We start from the raw sequence: 15,509 nt of genomic DNA on the forward strand, positions 1-15,509 counted from the left end.
ATGCCTCTTCCACAGTCTGTACCGAAGCAGTCTGCCAGAACCAGGAGGGATTCATAACAATGTGGCCATCAATACTGTAATCTGTTGTACCTCTAGGGTACAGTTTTCCTTACAATATAAGTTATACTAGGCATAGAACAGCATCCAAAGTAGTCTAGAACAGAAAGAACAAAAATATGGCTCAAATTCGTCTTAGCACTGACTCCTGAAGAGCTGTGAATTGTTTGTTTGAAATGCAATGGAATGGGTTGCCCATTATTACTAACAATAACAACATCTTACATCTTGAAAGAACCCCACATATATACCATCAGTGCCCTTTTACAGTGTCCCTTGCTACAAGCAGCAGCAGACAACACGAAATGTACTAATGGATCAGAACTTCCTCCCTACGGTTCACATAAAACTTTTGCTAGCAACACGGAGCTACAAACCTTCTTCCAAAACAGACAAATGCAATAAATAATTTGGAGAACATAGCTGGCAACTGCTCAAGGACTTTGGTTTTCTGTGTTATAATGCAATGAGCAGAAGCCTGTTGCGTGATTTCACATGCAACTGGCTTCTGTGACAGGGTTCCCTCTAACCATAGACAAGGGGCAGCAGGGTTCTGTTAAGCTGACTTGAAGTCCACTGGCTGTTTTTTCTACAGTACAAAAGCAAAAGAGGACCTAGGGAGGATGATAATGCAGCCAAAAGATACCAGGCAGGGTGATCTGGAGCCCTCTGGGAAGAACTTCTGCCTCTATTGATTCCTGGAAAGGCATCAAGCTGGCCACCAGGACACTGCCCCAACATGACACTCACTACCTGAAATTCACCCAATACAGACAACTGAAGACAATCACTGACACCCAGACAGATGCAAATGACACAAGCTAATTTGAGCAGTCATTTAGAAAATGAAAGGTCGATCCTTTTCTGACTGTGACACTTCACATCTGAGTAAGGGAGATCTTCTTCTCCTCACCCACATCCCCCTCTAAATTAAAAGTATTTTCAGTACAGAATCAGACTGTTGACTTCAGGAAGTTATTGCCTCCAGATGTAACCTGTCATTTGGCCAGCTGAGACTAGTAACTACATGCACACTCATAACCCTCTTTCTCTAGCAAGTAAAGGAGGTTTTTGTGAACCGCTTAGCAATGCTGAAAGGTACTTGAAAGAGGAATGTGGTTTAAGTGAACCAGCATTATCTGTACTAAAGCAGACTGTAAGGGTGCGCAGGGCCAGTTACCATGCTGCAGCTGAGAGATTTGCGCTAACCACGTTGTTTTTCATCACCTGATCTTAAGACCTGCTAAGGAAATGAGTCCACATCATTACAAGCTTTAAAATGGAATCTGCTTGGTTTGTGATCACAAAGTAAGACTTTATGAGCCAAAAACACAAAGAGTAAGAATTGCTGGGAATCCTTAGAACGCCTCCTTATTTTATTTTTTTTGGTAAACTAATCCAGCTAGGGAATTCTTTCAGAATTTATGTACCCTGGTTTTGGTCTCAATGCAACAATAAATTGAACTTTAAATAACTTCAGTAAAATACTTCAAAGCACTTTGACAAGCAGTGAAGTTTTGTTCTTAAGCTATAAGGAAAAAGGACATGTGAAGCTACAAGTAGCAGCAGAAGCCAACGAGCATACCATCCAGATGAATAAAGCTTGGCCAAATTTATATCCATACAATTTATGCCACCAATAATGTCTTTATTATAGATCAGTACAAAACCAGACTGAAATTCCCTGTCATACAAATTAGTATCTTCTGTCACTGAATTATCCGTAAGTACAGATAATGTCAAAAGATTTAATTGCTGAAAACAAACTTTCATGAAGAATAATGAAAACAAGTATATAAGCTGTTGAAAAGAGTAAATGTTGTCATCTGCAGCAAGCAATTTCCTGTCTTCTAATTTAACAGCTGTGTACTATATGACTATTAATTCGTACCTTTTTGTCATTTCTTGACAAAGATGCTTTTACTGCCCTTTTTAGTCCCACTGGTATCAAGGATCTGTAACAGCTGTTAGAACAGATTACTAATAATAAATGTGGATGCTGGATGCCATCTGGGCCATAAATCTTAAAATAAAGCTTTTATATCCTTATTTTGCTCTGAAAACTCTAAGCATACATGAAACACAAATATGTGATCAACCCGACTTTCTTCAGTGACGTTATTCAAGTTTGTGCAAAACAAATGTATACGTACTTGCAAGAATTTGAAAAGAACTTGCTTTTGATGGTGATGCACAATATAGAAGATGACTTTGAGTGCTATATATCAAGCTGGGGTTCAGTGTAGTACTGTCATCGATGCCAGGTGCTACTTCTGCCTGAGTCTGTGCCACCAATACAACTCTAGCTGTGCTCTTTTCAACTACACTTAAGACATGCTGGTTAAAAAGATAAAATAATGTTGCTGGTGACAGGTTTGACAGGTAGAAGTCTTCACTGATATTAATCCAGAACTTTCCTAAAGCACTGAAGTACTGCAGTGGGTGGTGGGGGTGTGTGTGACACCAGGTAAGGTGGATATCACGCTTGGCAAGACCAAGGCAAGAACTATCAGCAGTGAATTCTTCATTTTAATATGACAGGAAATACATTCACTAAAGGCTAGCTTTTTTTTCCCATGTCTGGCAATGAAAAACAAAGAAAATGAAAGCATAGTGAGTCTGTAACAATGAGCCTGTGCACATGGCAAACCACAGACTTGCTTTGCCATGGGAATTCTCACAACTGCTTGGTGTCTGCAACGCAAAGACGTCACGATGAGGAGAAGTGGAAAATTCCAAAAGAAAAGAAGACTTGCCTTCCAGGGCATTACACCCTAGAGATTACTTCTTATTGGAAATCGTGTCTGTTCTTTTTACTATTTTTATAAACTCAGGACCCCAGTAAGTCCCTGTGATTCTGCTGCTGCTACTCCTACCCCCAGCTGATGACATTTGTGTGAGAAGACAGGGAGTGTGTGAGAACTGCTCCTCCTGCACCAGCTGCCTGCGCTGTGCCTCTGCTGCTGCTCCTACTAACAGCAGCTCCCCACCGCGTTTGGGGAAAAACATTACTTTTTCTATTTGCCAACTCAAAGTTCACAGTCCTCTAGCATCATGGAAGCAGAGGTTACTGATACCGTGCTCAGAAGGCCTGAGCTGAACTGGCTAAGCTTGCTTGAAAGAAAAAAGAGAGAAGTGCTACAGCACCCACATGACTCATGTATAAGGTTTTTTTCTAGCAATTCGAGAAATGCCTTTGCTATAAAAGCCATCATGATAGACCTATTGCTGCCTTTTGCTTCTGCAGAAACAGGGCTTTGGCCTGTGGGCCACAAGTTCAGGCTGATCCCTGTGCTCATGTGCATCCTCATTAAAAGAGGCTTTGCAAGAAGCAATGTGTTTTCTCACAGGAGCAATTTGCAGATCTAGACCCAGAAACCATATAATGTTTTTTTTAGTGACAGGAAGAAAAATACATGGATCTTGTATATGAAGTGCAAATTTCCAGATGAAATTACATCTAGTTAAATAAGAATAAAATAAAAGTCAGGATGTAAAAATACCATTATGTGTTAAGGAAATACTACTAGTCCTCTGCATCTTTTCTGTGGATCCACAAGTGATTTTTTGACAGAGGTGTAAACATTATCCCGTGCACTTGTAAAGCAGCACAACCTATTTTCAGGAACTTACTAAAAACCCCATAATTCCTTCACCACTCTACTTTATTGAGATTAGAGGGCTCAGATTCAGATGAATAGGTTCCACTGCACTTGAAGTGTGAGAGGGCAAGTATCTGAACACACCAGACATCAGCAGACAGAAATGAAGGTCAGAACCATACCCATTGGCAAAGCCACCTCATTATCTACACTTCTAGAAACCAAGGAGAAAGGTGAAGATACTGTAACAATTTTACAGTTCTTTACCTGCCCTACTTGACCCGTCATCTGTAACTCAATGTACTAGATACTACATTTCATTTAAGAAACAATTCCTTTAGTAGGATTTTCAACAACATTCTGGGGATACACTTTTTCAATGAAAAAAAATTGGTTTAATACTTGTTACTTCAGTTAAAGTTGTTCTTTTGCACTTTATTTTTTTCCTGATCTGTTGCCTTCTTCCTGTGGTCGAGTTACACACAGAAGATAGGACTATGGCTAACATTCTGAAATATATATTTAAAAAGAAATAACTTAAAAATTAGATCGAGCATTTTCCCCCTCACGTCTCTTTCCCCAACCCACCCATTATTAAAAGAATGTACCTGTTTCTATTAAAAAAAAGGAAAACACAACACTCAAGGACAGGTATTTGATAATTTCTAGTTAAAATTAATCAATTGAAGAACAATAATTAAAAATCAATGAAGTTTGACCCAAGCAATAAACTGTTGGAATTCAAGTGTTTATGATCAAAATCTGAGTACTTTCCTGGTTTAACCGGTTCTTTTTAGATACATTTGAACCCAGTCAGTACATTATCAGTACACTACTTCTTACATTACTTCCCTCATACCCATCTGTACCTTAAATTATCTTATATTTAACCATAGGCAATTTATGTTCAACAAATAAAGGCAGCAGGCAGATCCTATCTGAAGAACTTGTCATTAAAATAGTAAGGCTTAGCTTTGCCTGGACGAAGTAAGACATGTTGTGTTCCAAATACAAAGAGATGAACTGTCCACTGATGACAACTTCATTGAAGTTAAATTCTTTGCAATGGAAAATATCACTAAACAAATAGTTTCAACCAAAAGACATCCTTTCTGCATTCTAGATCTTCCTGCCTTCAGCTGTTAGTATAAATCCCCAGCATGCATTGTCAAAAGATGCTAAATCCCCTGTGCACTGGAACTATACATTCTGTTCTTGAGCAAAGAAATCCTAAACTGGTGCAACGGGGTTAAATTGAAGGAGTGTTATTCTACAGAGATGGGCTGATGAAACGGTAGATTTACTTGGCATCAGCCAGCTTCAAGCAACAGGCTGCTGGGAGTGTAGTGCATCACCTACTCCCTTGACCTGTCAAACTGAAGGGGGAGAGGAGCACCAGTGTTTTGGAAACATGACTAAAGTTTATTCTGATAAAGATTACAGCTTAAATTAAGCTCTTCCTGCTTAAACAAGGTGTGTGCAAAGGAAAATGGTGATTGAAAAAAAATCCTATGAGGGCATCTGCAACAGAAACTAGAAAAACCAGTTTTTAAACACTTCTAAGGCTTCACAGTAAATATTTAGCAGTAAGCAACACAATTGTTTAGTGTTTATATGCTGATGAAAGTTTATTTACTGGGTTTTATCAGGAGTTTGATGTAAAACGATACCTCTCCGTGGAGCAACACTTGTATTTTCACTAAGCCAAAAACTCCAATGAAGTCAATCTAAAAAAAAGGTTCAAAATTCTTTTATCTTTAAGCACCCTACAAAATATTAACACAAAAGTACTACTACTGCTAACCAATCTACAACCAGATTAAAACCTCCTTCAGTTCCAGAAAGATTGCTTCCTCCTTTTTAATTTTGAAAAATATCAGCCTTTATAACAGCTCAAAATTGTATCTACAGCAAAACCCAGCATAAATGATATTTCTGTGAGGATGAATATCAACAATCATAAAGTTTAGCCCCTTCAGCTAAATTGTACACAGTTATGCAGCACCTGCAAAAAAACATTAAAATCACATTACTTCTCTTATTTTAGCGGCAACTGCTCAATTCTGATCTAAATGATCACTGGGCTAACGCAGTCCATAGTACATGCAATATCCGCAGAACATTCTCATAAATTTTGAGTTATATTCATGAGGTTAACTGACTGTAGCCTAGCTAGCAGCCATATCTTTCTGTAAAAGTGAACGGATTCATTAGGATTTTAATACATGCTTGCATTTTTCATGACATACTTATCTTTGAACCTCCTCACCTTTCCTTCATAAAGATAATATTGGATTTATTTGGTAGTAAAATACATTTTATTTGTTTGGGACCCTGAAAAATCTTATGATCACATTTTCCTTCCTTTTTTTTCCCCCAGATTATTTAAACATCGTGGAATTATGAGAAGGGAAAGTATTGGTAGCTCCATCTGCCCTAAAACTAATAAAGTTTGTCCCCGATAAGGGACAAACCACTGACAGACTTCTGGTACATCTGCACCAGCAACTGATGGCTCAAGTATTTGCTATGCCACAGGCATCTGAAATAGTTCAGTAGTTACTTGAATTTTTTTTCCCATGCCTGTAGCAATGTCTTTCCCTCATATAGATGTCCTAATAATGTGATATCACATTCAAAATTCCTCCTGTTGGGCAATTCAGAGTGCCTTCCCCTCCTCACTAGCTGTCTGTTTAAAACAATCACCAGTAACTTCTCTTAGAGGCTCCCATATCTCTGTCAAAGGTGGCTGAAATTAATCAACATAGTCAAAAGTTATTAGGGAACATAGAGAAAAAAAAACTTACACAAGGTCACTTGTCTCTCTTAGTTCCAATAACTTGGCACTGTAAACCTTTAAAGACCAAACTTCTTCCGTTCTCTTACTTTCTGACACTCACTATATATTTCCGTATTCTACTCTGAGTAGCTCCTTTGCCAAAATCTTTAAAATGAGGGGCTTCCTTTGCCACAGCCTGCCTCTTGATCACCCTCCTGTTCTACAGTCTTTAACTGCACCTTACCCTAGCCCTTTTCTTTTCTTTAATCATAGGACTGGTCCACTGAACTAAGTTTTAGGAGTAAAAATTCTGCCACCAACATAACTACTTGGCAGAGTGCTCATGGCTACCTTTGCTAAAGCAGCGCGTCCTTTCACTGCCACAAACCGAACTGGCAACTGAGGGCTGGTGGGGATGCGACCACTCACAGTGTGGCTACTGTCTGCTGGCCCGGCTTGGGGGCATTTTTCACAGGGTGCTGTGACACTGCTGCCCTGGATTAAAATAGCACTGTGACTACAAAGAAATTTTGATAGGTGGGAGTCCACTGCTAAGACTCTCCAAACCTTAATTAGCCAAGCTTAAACATTGGTTTGGCTATTTTGGTTTTGTTTTTTTCTCCTCACAGTCAGAGCGGATGCTCTTTATTATCCTCATATATGACCATTCCCTCTCTTAAAAGTGTTTTGAGTATACACTTTTAATAACCTTTTTATTTCCCACGGAAACTATCAGAAAGACTGGTGAACTTCAGCAGAATTAGATCAGGCAAAACTGAATGTGTCTGAAGCTCTGCAGCTCCCAGAAATGACAACTGTTACTAATGTCATGTTTGGTATACAAGCTCTTCAGATAAAACTATCATTGAACCAAGATGGTTAGTATTGAGAATTCCAGAGGAACAAATACTGTTGGCCAGTGCAATACAGGTTTTGTTTTTCTTTTTTTCTCCTACAGTTTCTTTGTATTGCAAAGCAGCTGCACATTAAGACTGTTGACACTACGGTTTACCTTTTGAAGTGATATAGTCCAAGGTAAACAGTTCTAGCTAAGGTAAACAGTTCTAGCTAAGGAATTTTCCTGTGTTAAGTCCACGGGTTGATGAAGAAAAGAAGAGCTGGTCAGCTTCTCTTTCATGACAATCCAGAGGTCCAAGACAAATTGAATTATGAATCCACACAGTAGTAGCTCAGATGACCTAAGAAAGGAACTGCCAACCTGCAAACTGTGATCAGGTGTGTTCAAGATACTACGAACTGATTTGTAATGACGCTGCAGTAGAGTATCCACTTCCAAAACACCTCTTTCTTTTGGAATGGAAAACTGCCATACATCACTTGAAAGTTGCTACCTTCTGGCACAAAATCATCAACCTCATGCTGTAGTTTAGAAGAATAAATACAGTAAATTAGAGAATCCTTGTTTTGTGCACACAGCTGCTGCATAAAGACAGTCTTCTGAGCTATTAAAAAACTGGCTTCAAATAAAGATTTTTAAGAAAATAACATTACTTATATGTAATATTCTAAATTTTCTTATATCAGCACTATGTCAGAGCAGACTGAATATAAATAAGCACACAAAACTCTCACATAGTTTATATGAGAGTAACTGCCATTTTTAAAGGTGTACATGGAGACAAATGCTGTTCAAAAGAAAATTCATGCTCTGTAACAAGCCAAACTTTGGGATCTCAGCACTTCCACCAGCACTGGACTCTGTAGGTGCTTTACTAATGAAATATGCATTCATTGACATTCCAGCCTGAAGAACTGATCCACATCCATTTTAAAACAAAAGGTAGCTCTTTTTTTTTTTGGCACAAGGTGTTATGCCAAAATAAACTTCCTGCAGAAACACTAGGCTTTCAGTCTCCTATAACTGAAAAATATTACTTGCCATTGTTGCTAGGCTGAAGTATGCCTCTGTTGAATTGAAGCTTCAGTGTACAAAGCTCTGCTTTTATTAAAATCAGTACTAAAGCTCTTGCTGACTTTAGCAGGACCTCATGGAACTTCAGTCCTAGCATAGAAGTACTTCCTGCTAAAATGCTGAGATGTTGTTTTCCTATATCCCATACACAGAAAGTAAACAGAAAACTATTGCTAAGTAGGAAACTGCCCTTGCTAAGACCAATACACACATGATTTTGTATTTGGCAGGAACTGAATGTCTCCTTTTAAATCTCTCAGAGGAACATATAGCAGCCTACCTGAATGTAATATACCTTATTAGTTAATGTGCATACACCTCCTACTAGTGCTGGTGTGACACTAGATATGCTGATTGGATTCCTAAATAATTAACTAAATATCCCCATAAATCATTAATATTGTCTGGAGGTAACACACAGGTTACTAAGGTACAACATTAAGGTGCTAAGGTACAACACTAGTATGGGATGTTATAATGTACAAGTATCATCTTTCTCTTAGCTCTTTCTTTATAAAGAGCTCTTCTAATCTCAACTATTCGGTGAACGTCAAATAAAATAAAACCAAAATACAGGTGGAGAACAATGTATGTGCAACATCAATATAAATGTTAAGAATATATTAAAAATTCACATTTAAACAGCATTTTTGGCTAAAGAACCTCTATTATTAAGACTACTGGTGCATGAGTGTTACTTGTAAGAACTAAAATACAAGACAGAACTGGACAATTTGACCGAAGTCATAGAGGAAGCAACAGACAGGTGCCGGACACCCTCTTGACTTTTAACTCCTGGACAATGATAACCACTCAAGAATATACTTGAAAAGAAAGTGAATAAATCAGTTGTTGTTTAGCCTGGCTGCTTCTGATATCTTCAAGATTAACATTTCTACTACAGTAATCTGGAAAATTCCAGTACATCCTACAAAGCACTGTAACCATATGCGTAAAGGCTTTCTTTCTCCATTGACCTATAAATGGCTCATTAGAGGTCATTTCAGAAAACGTTTTTGCTTCTCCAAAGTTCCATGGAGCCATCTGCTTCTCCGGGGAAAGTCCGGACAGCTGTGGAGTTTGCATTCTTGCTCAGGGGTGACAGAGGCACGCAGGCAGGTGCAGGCAGCAGACAACAGGCAGGTGACCACATGCCACCGCTTTCTGACTGCACGTTCCCTTCCAGCCCCTGCACGTCACCTGCCCCACAGGGACATGGGTCAGCCCTTAAAGGCAGTGGAGAGCAACCCCACCTACACCATGAAAACATCACCTCTAGCCCTTGTAGTACTTGTTCTTTCAAACACACAATATGCAGGGACGTGAAAGCTCTTTATCTCATGAGTAAACATACATTTTGATCAATACAAGCTTGGCAGGGAAATGCCAGTTGATACTAGAAATTATTATTTTCCTTCTCTGTAAAAAGTTATCTCTGACTTTTTCAAAGCTGTCAGTTTACTTAATATTTTGGGAGAGTTTTATTACTCACACTGCCAATAACTACATCTCACTTTTTGCAGTATTACTGAGCATGGATTAAAAATTAACAGTAATTTCCTTATCTGAAATCCCAAAGCGTCTTTTACCTTAAACGTCGTGAAGAGTTCTTTATGCTATATAAAGCCCCAAAGCAATTTATAACCGAAACATTGCTCTTATTTCCTTGCTGTTGAAACCTTGCTAATGAGCTATATGGCAGTAAAAATTCAGGTGGCCCGGAAGGCCAATGGCATCCTGGCTTGTATCAGGAACAGTGCGGCCAGCAGGAGCAGGGATGTGATTCTGCCCCTGTGCTCAGCACTGGTGAGGCCTCACCTCGAGCCCTGTGTGCAGGGCTGGGCCCCTCACTGCAAGAAAGACACTGAGGGGCTGGAGCGGGTCCAGAGGAGAGCAGCGAGGCTGGGGAAGGGATTGGAGGGAAAGTCCTGTGAGGAGAGGCTGAGGGAGCTGGGGGTGTTTGGCCTGGAGAAGAGGAGACTCAGGGTGGGACCTGATCACTCTCTACAACTGCCTGAAGGGAGGGTGTAGTCAGGTGGGGGTCAGGCTCTTCTCCTGGGCAACCAGTGACAGGACAAGAGGGCAGGGCCTGAAACTGTGTCAGGGGAGGTTTAGGTTGGATCTCAGGAAGCACTTCCTCACAGAGAGAGTGCTCAGGCACTGAGATGCCCTGCCCAGGGAAGTGGTGGAGTCACCGTCCCTGGAGCTGTTTAAGGAGAGGCTGGATGTGGCACTTAGTGCCCTGGTCTGGCCAATGTGGTGGTGCTGGGTCATAGGCTGGACTTGATGATCTCAGAGGTCTTTTCCGGCCTCAACAATTCTGTGATTCTGTGAAAAGCAGAGAAAACTGATACAATTATGGAGAAACATGCAAGATCATCTGCCACAAAAAAGGAATATGAATTTTCTAGTCTAAGGCCCTTGCCCAAAAGCTGGCTCAAGATCTTCTCTGTAAGCAAACTGCATCCAACTAAATGAACACATTTTTGTCAGAAGGTAGAAGAGCTGATCTAGTCATGCTGAGGTTTGTATTTGTGCCAGTCACACAGAACAGAGTTCACACAGTTATGTGAATTCTGATACTTGAGCTTATGTCAAATGTGAAAAATGTTCAGGGAAACAGACTCTAATAATATTAATAAATATACCAAATTTGGTAAAGAATAAAATGCGGAAGAGTGGGGCACAACAGCAATCTTGTCTGGAAGGTGAATATGTTAACCTAAGGAAATTTTTTAAAATATATTTATGAACCAACAGCAGCAAAGAAATGTAGAGCCAGTTGTCCATGCAACAGGACCAAGAAAATCTGAATTTCTTCAGAACTTCAAAAGATGATTATGAAAATATCAACAGATTTAAAGATAGGACTTTCAAAAAATACTGTAAATGGTGACCAACTTTAGCTCCTTAGACATAACTGTATTTGCATTAATACTTGATTGTTGCCCCAATACAATACTTCACTTTTAGTAACAGAATGGGGGAGCCATACCCATCACTTCAAAGTTACTATAGAAGATAAATAGGATAGGAGAAAGGGACCTGGGAGTTCTAGTGGACAGCAGGATGCCCATGAGCCAGCAATGTGCCCTCCTGGCCAAGAAGGCCAATGGCATCCTGGGGTGCATTAGAAGGGGAGTAGCTAGTAGGTCGAGAGAGGTCTCTACTGTGCGCTGGTGAGGCCACATCTGGAATATTGTGTCCAGTTCTGGGCCCCTCAGCTCAAGAGAGACAGGGAACTGCTTGAGAGAGTCCAGCAGAGCCACGGAGATGATGGAGTGGAGCATCTCCCTTCTGAGGAAAGGCTGAAGGAGCTGGGTCTCTTTAGCTTGGAGAAGAGGAGGCTGAGGGGTGACCTCATTAATGTTTATAAATACGTCAAGGGGGAGTGTCAGGAGGATGGAGCCAGGCTCTTTTCGGCAACACCCAATGACATGACAAGGCACAATGGGCACAAGCTGAAACATAGGAGGTTCCACAAAAATATCAGGGAAAATTTTTTCCCTGTGAGGGTGACAGCACTGGCACAGGCTGCCCAGGGAGGTTGTGGAGTCTCCTTCCTTGTAGACATTCAAAACCTGCCTGGACGCGTTCTTGTGTGATCTACTGTAGGTGATCCTGCTCTGGCAGGGGAGTTGGACTAGATGATCTTTTGAGGTCCCTTCCAACCCTTAACATTCTGTGGTTCTGGGCTACTGGACTAGGCATGCAGGCCTGGGAAGCCAAAACACAGTTATTAAGAGAAAAGAAGAGTACGGAAGCTTGAATACTTTCATCTGTAATATGCATATTTAATATAAGCAGGTTCATTTGGTGCAACTTTCTCTTGATTAATCACATAAATTTTTTTTAAATGTTTTAAACCAAATCTATTTTAGCTGCTGTAAGATGTGAAGTGCTTCTATTTGGATTATCTCATTTAAAACTAACTTGAGAAAATGAGAATTTATACTCTTAAGGTTGGACAGGAACAGAACCAATCTCATCTTGCAGGCACATCCCATACTGCTGACTTTTGTTCCAGATTAGTCCAGAACACTAGAAAACCTGAAGACTGCAGATGAGAGAATGAGAAGCAATGTCAAGATCAGTAGATCACTTCAATCTCCTCCACTCCCCATCCCCTGCCGGTTACAATCTCACTTAGGATTTTCAAAACACTTTTGACAGATGCAAATTTTGTGGGAATATGAATTCCCAATTTAGTAAAGCATCTGGGAACATGCTCAAATTCCACTTCAGTTAATACCAACATACATCACAGAAGCAAGTCCTGAGTATGTAAGAAGTTTATCTTTCAGATCTTTACAATATTCTTACTTGCATTTATGTTTTTCTCAATCCAATTAGATTTAAAGTAAATATTTATTAGGAAACAGTCACATGGGCACAGTAAACACACACTCCCTGGGGGAGAAAGGATTTTTTAAGACAATTATATTTTGAAAAACACTGATAGCTCATAAAGTCTGTTAGGAGTCTGTTTGAAAAGCATCACATCTAATGGTGTTGACAAATGTAGCTTGCCCTTGCCAAATAGATCAGAAGACTGAAATTCTGCAATGTCCAGAATCTGGGTATTATTTATGTTTTTCTGTCTGCATGGCAAAGGAGAAAATTTAAGTTTAAAAATACAGAATAGATTTAGCAATATCCTTCTGAAAATTGCCATATCCTAACCGAGACACCTACACACTACTCTACAACATAGTGCTTTTTTGCATGCATCTGGCTAAGTATCATTCAGGAATATATTCAGAGAAAAATAACTTATGTAATATTGGCATAATACTACGACCAAACTAATTCTGTTTCCATGACACTGTACAATGAAAAATATTCAAAGCTTCCATGCAACTACAATTCTTGCTAAAGCTACTTCTGCCTGTGAAACTAGTTAACTAGTTTGCTGAATACTTTTTTTCTTATTCCAAAAGCTAATTAAGTAACATTTAACATGTATTTTGCAAAAGTTCATTTGCAATCAAATTGCAAAGACTCTCTGGAGCTTGTAATTTAGGATCTAAAATGACTGTGCTCACTTAGTACCAGTAATATTTTCTTAAATAACTGAAAGCACTTGCAAAGTTGAAGGAACACACCTCACTGCTTGACTTTCTTATATCTTATGCACAGCCAAACCGTTCCTTTTACAAGTGGCACGAAAAAATATAATTACTCCAAAGCAAATATTCTGGCATAACTAGATATTTTATGGCAAAGCTATAAAGAGTTTGCAAAAGCCGTAATTTCCAGCAGTGATGCGTATGTCCACCCATGCATCTGCTACTAACTTTGAGTTCATATTTTCTGACCTACAACTTCCAGAAAAGCCGTGATTCACAACTTTATGCAAATTCTTCATATATCCACATATTTAGAGAAATCTTAGACAAAAATTATGTGTGTTTATAAGTCTTTATGGCCTCTCCTGCTTTGGCAGTATTTTACATGCATTACAGATGAAAGATGATGTATAATTGCCCTTGTAAACCAACCAGGGCCAGCAAAATACAAGAAACAAGACTGCAAACACGACTGGTAGTCCCTCTTTTTCTCTATAATGGCCTCAGAGTTAGACTGATGGCTTGCTGGGCTTTTTGCCAAAACCACACACCCGATTAAAACAGAAAGGAGGGAAATAGGCAACCTGGGGTCCAAAACTTAATTCTGACCTTATGTATAAGCTCTGTGGGAGGCTTGGGCAAAACAGAATGTTAATCTACCATATAAGGGGGGGAGCATAAGGAAACTAAGAAAAGAATGTATAAAATCTCTTCAATATCATGTGCTCATTCTGGAATTTTGAAAATGTCAATCTCGAAAAATAATCAAATCTTCATGTAGAAGGCTATGCTATTCCCAGAAAGTAATACTTAATGTGCATTTTATTTACATGTCCATAGCCCGCTTTCTTTCAGCATGACATAAGCTGTACTTTTTATGGCTTTAATCCACTTTATTCAAACCATGGACATTTCTGTTTCATAAATTTGTAGGTTTATGGATTTCATTAACTACATAATACAGAGAGCATAACAGAAAGCAGATTTGAAAGTGAAGGCTGAAAAATTATCCTCCTCCTATCAGCAGAACAGGATCTATTTACATTTTCTCTCATGCTTCACAGTCGAAGTTAGGTTTTCTTCTGCTAAAACACACTTGCTGATGGATTCCTTCACAGAAGCAGAACAATTTGTGATCAAATCAGTATTCTTCAAAGAACTTTTACAAGGAATAAACATTATTTTTCTAAATTAAAAGAATAGTATAGTGTTTAGCACAAAATTGCAAGTGAGCAAACATTTGCATAAAATTTTGCAGATGCTAAGTTTCATATAAATTCCTTGAAAGCTCTGTTATTAAGTTGTTTCTAGGGATCATGTTTAACCTCCCAGTGGAGAAGAAAAAGTACGGTAAACATGAAATTCTATTCCTCTCCTTTCCTACTATAAACCCCATCTATTAATTAGATATGTACTAGTGTAATTTAGTGCACTTGGATACTTTGATTTTAAATACAAATACATAGAAAATTAAGCTGTTAAATACCTATTGATACCCTATCTACGAACTATTAAAATAACAGCATGACTCAATTTTGTAAAACTATTAAGTGACCGTAATAATGAGCGAAATCAGTTTAAGCTATTCTGAAACTGAATCTTTAAAATGATTCTTGAATTACAATGCTTAGAAAACTTGCTTTACTGATCATTTGTTTTAGAATATTTATATAAGATATTCTATTAGCTTAGTCTCCTGCCCTTCCAAGAGAAAATTCACAGGACATTAACTTCATCTACACATAAAAAAAAAGAAACAAGCAGTAGATAATTTTTAACTCTTCCTGTGAAGTAAGATTAATCTCATATGGATCTTCAAATGGATTCTGGTGCTACCACAAAACTACAGATGGCTTACATATGAAAAAAAAAAAGGTACTTTTATGGCAACTAATACAACATAACATCTTCTCTTGATATAGCTTGACAAATCAGAGACACACAAGAAACTGAGAAACAGCAACTATTTTCCACTGGGAGATCCAGGTCATCAAAACACAGAAAGGGCGGTTAATTTGAAGGCAATGGGGGAAAGTTCTTAAACTGTTATTATTCACCTGTTCACAACC

The 15,509-nt window shown here is 38.9% G+C and overlaps 1 protein-coding gene across 1 annotated transcript in view; it reads right to left on the reverse strand.

Moving 5' to 3' along the window:
* Positions 1 to 15,509, reverse strand: part of FAM120B (family with sequence similarity 120B) — a 49,608-nt gene that overhangs the window by 10,717 nt on the left and 23,382 nt on the right. The gene's annotated exons all lie outside the window — the stretch shown is intronic.

This window comes from Apaloderma vittatum, unplaced genomic scaffold, assembly GCF_000703405.1.
Source record: "Apaloderma vittatum isolate BGI_N311 unplaced genomic scaffold, ASM70340v1 scaffold5612, whole genome shotgun sequence".
NCBI lineage: Eukaryota > Metazoa > Chordata > Aves > Trogoniformes > Trogonidae > Apaloderma > Apaloderma vittatum.